This window comes from Babylonia areolata, chromosome 19 (genome assembly GCF_041734735.1).
Source record: "Babylonia areolata isolate BAREFJ2019XMU chromosome 19, ASM4173473v1, whole genome shotgun sequence".
Taxonomy (NCBI): Eukaryota; Metazoa; Mollusca; class Gastropoda; order Neogastropoda; family Buccinidae; genus Babylonia; species Babylonia areolata.
The window spans coordinates 32009249-32011748 of NC_134894.1; the positions used below are offsets into that span (position 1 = coordinate 32009249).

The following is a 2500-nucleotide window of genomic DNA, read 5'->3' on the forward strand; positions in this document are numbered from 1 at the left end:
GAAATCGGGCAACAGGTGCTGAAAGGGAGAGACGGTGTCACGGTTTACAGTGACACCCCTACCCCGTACATTTTAGGCCGTGGTGATAAGGGAGGACAGCAGGGGAGGGGTGGGTGATATCTTGCTGAATTGTGAAGAATAGCGCTGAAAGATCTGTGTGGAGTGAGAGAGTGTCGTTTTGAAACATTGAGAGTCATATAAGATGTTAGTTCCCTCAACCGCCCCCCTCTCTCCTTTCTTTTATTGTCTCTGTCTCTGTCTCTCTCTCTCTCCGTCTCTCCCTCTCTCCATCCCTCTGTCTCTGCCTCCTTGAGACTCTCTCTCTCTGTCTCCCTCTGTCTCTCTCTCTCATTCTTTCTCTTTCTCTGTCTCTCTTTCTGCCGCAAAGGTAACAAAATTATTTTGAAAAAAAGTACCTATATTGGGATCAACAAAACGTCTGCTTCAGATGTCGGAAATCTGACAATTTCGTAGTTAACCACCCATATGTACAGCCAGATGTGCCAGGGAAAGGGTTAAAATCAACTTCACCTTGTAAAGTTTTCTTCTTGGGGGTGTGGGTGTGGGGGGGTAGAGGGGGTTGTTTTGTATCATGCTTTTCTCCGTTTTTCTTTCTTCTCTGTTTCAGTTCATGATGTATATCTCTGGATTTGTTGTTGTTATTTTTCTCATTTCTTTCTCTTTTTCGGGTGGGTGGGATTTGTTTGTTGGATTCCTTTGCTCGTTGATACTTAGTTGATTAGTCAGTCAGTCAGTCAGTCAGTTGATTAGTTAGGTAGGTAGGTGAGTTAGTTAGTTACTTTGTTACTTAGTTACTTAATCATCTCTTTTCTTCTTGTTTTTGCTCTGTTCTTTAAAGGGTGTTCGGGGTGAGGAAGGAGGGTGTTTTGTTTGAGTTTCCTCCCTTATAATAAGAAAGGGAGTCGTTCTCTCGCCGTGACACCACTGCAGCAGGGTGGTGGAAAACGTGGCTGCGTTCCCGATAGGTATCACTGACCTCTCACTGAAGAGTCATAATAATAATAATGGTATTTATATAGCGCTGAATCTTGTGCATAGACAAATCAAAACGCTTCCGCACAAGTCATTCACACGCATGCATAACTCTAAAACTGGAGAAACTGAAGAAAAGGAAGAGACAGGGAAGGGAGGCTATTTTGGGAAGAGGTGGGTTTTAAGGCTAGACTTGAAAGAGCTGAGTGTGGAGACTTGACGAAGCGAAAGAGGAAGTTCATTCCAATTGCAAGGTCCAGAGACAGAGAAAGAAAGGCGGCCAACAGTCGAGAGTTTGAATCTGGGTATGCATAAACAGAGTGGATCCGAAGCTGATTGTAGTGAGCGAGATGGAGTGTAGAGGTGAAGGCAGCCACAGAGATAGGAAGGGGCTGATTTGTGAATATATTTATAACATAGAGTGCTGATTTTGTACTTTATTCTGTGTGAGACAGGGAGCCAGTGGAGATGTTGCAAAAGAGGAGTGATGTGCTCATACCTTTTCTTTCTGAGGACGAGTCGGGCAGCAGAGTTTTGTATGCGCTGAAGGAACTGAAAGAGAGAGAGGGGGAGTCTTTCGCCACCTCTCAGTCTGACCAGCGTAATAAACGCTGGATGGTGATGAGAGTGGAGAGGGGAGGGGAAAGGGGGAAGGCTGAAAAGAAAATAAAGATTAATAACCCCCTGTTTGTTTACTTGGACAGTGCTGAAGGCGGAGGGTTTGGTTCTGCGTGTTGACTGGTCTGTGGGCCCACGCGCTGACTGACAGGCACACGCGCTTAGATACACATGCGCGCAGAACTGTTCTGTTGACATCTTCCATCTGTTTTTTGAAGCCATGGTCATCTTCGAATCCGAAGGACGAACAACAACTGTTTAAATGTTTTCTGTTAGTTTCTTCTTCTGGCACGGACATTCTACCAAAGAGCCTATACTCACGGACGTCGGTATCTATAGGCTGTTGTGCTACTTTTTTTTCAACTGAAGAAGAAATCGTTGCGAAGCATTTTGATTCTCCGAGGCTCTCATCTAAGTTTGCAGTAGGTGTATTTGAAAATCCTCCCGGGCCCATCTGAAACTGAGAATTTGTAGCTGTTTTTGGTATAGAGGCATAGCGCCCGACCGTCCGTTTCTTCCCGATCATTATTAGAGCGTCAGTCATTCCTCAATAAGTCGATAGCAACATTTCCTCAGGTTTATTTTAGACACTTTTTTTTAATCGAAATGATATTCAGTCCTGTTTTTGCCATTGATATCGGAAAGTCCACTTGTGATATAATTGTTACAAAATCAGATTTCCTGAGTGACCCATATTGACATCAAATTATAGTCCAGTGGTGCACTTCGTCAAAATGACCGTACTTCAAGTGAGACTTTGCGCATCCGTAGAGAAAAAGGAACGAACAGTTAAACAAACACTCGTACATACACCCGCGCGCCTCCTATACGCACGCATACCTGCCTGTACACACCTACGCACACACACGCACACACATACACAAACACA

General features: G+C 44.4%; 1 protein-coding gene across 1 annotated transcript in view; it reads left to right on the plus strand.

Moving 5' to 3' along the window:
* Window positions 1-2500, plus strand: part of LOC143294146 (secretin receptor-like) — a 166648-nt gene that overhangs the window by 122804 nt on the left and 41344 nt on the right. The gene's annotated exons all lie outside the window — the stretch shown is intronic.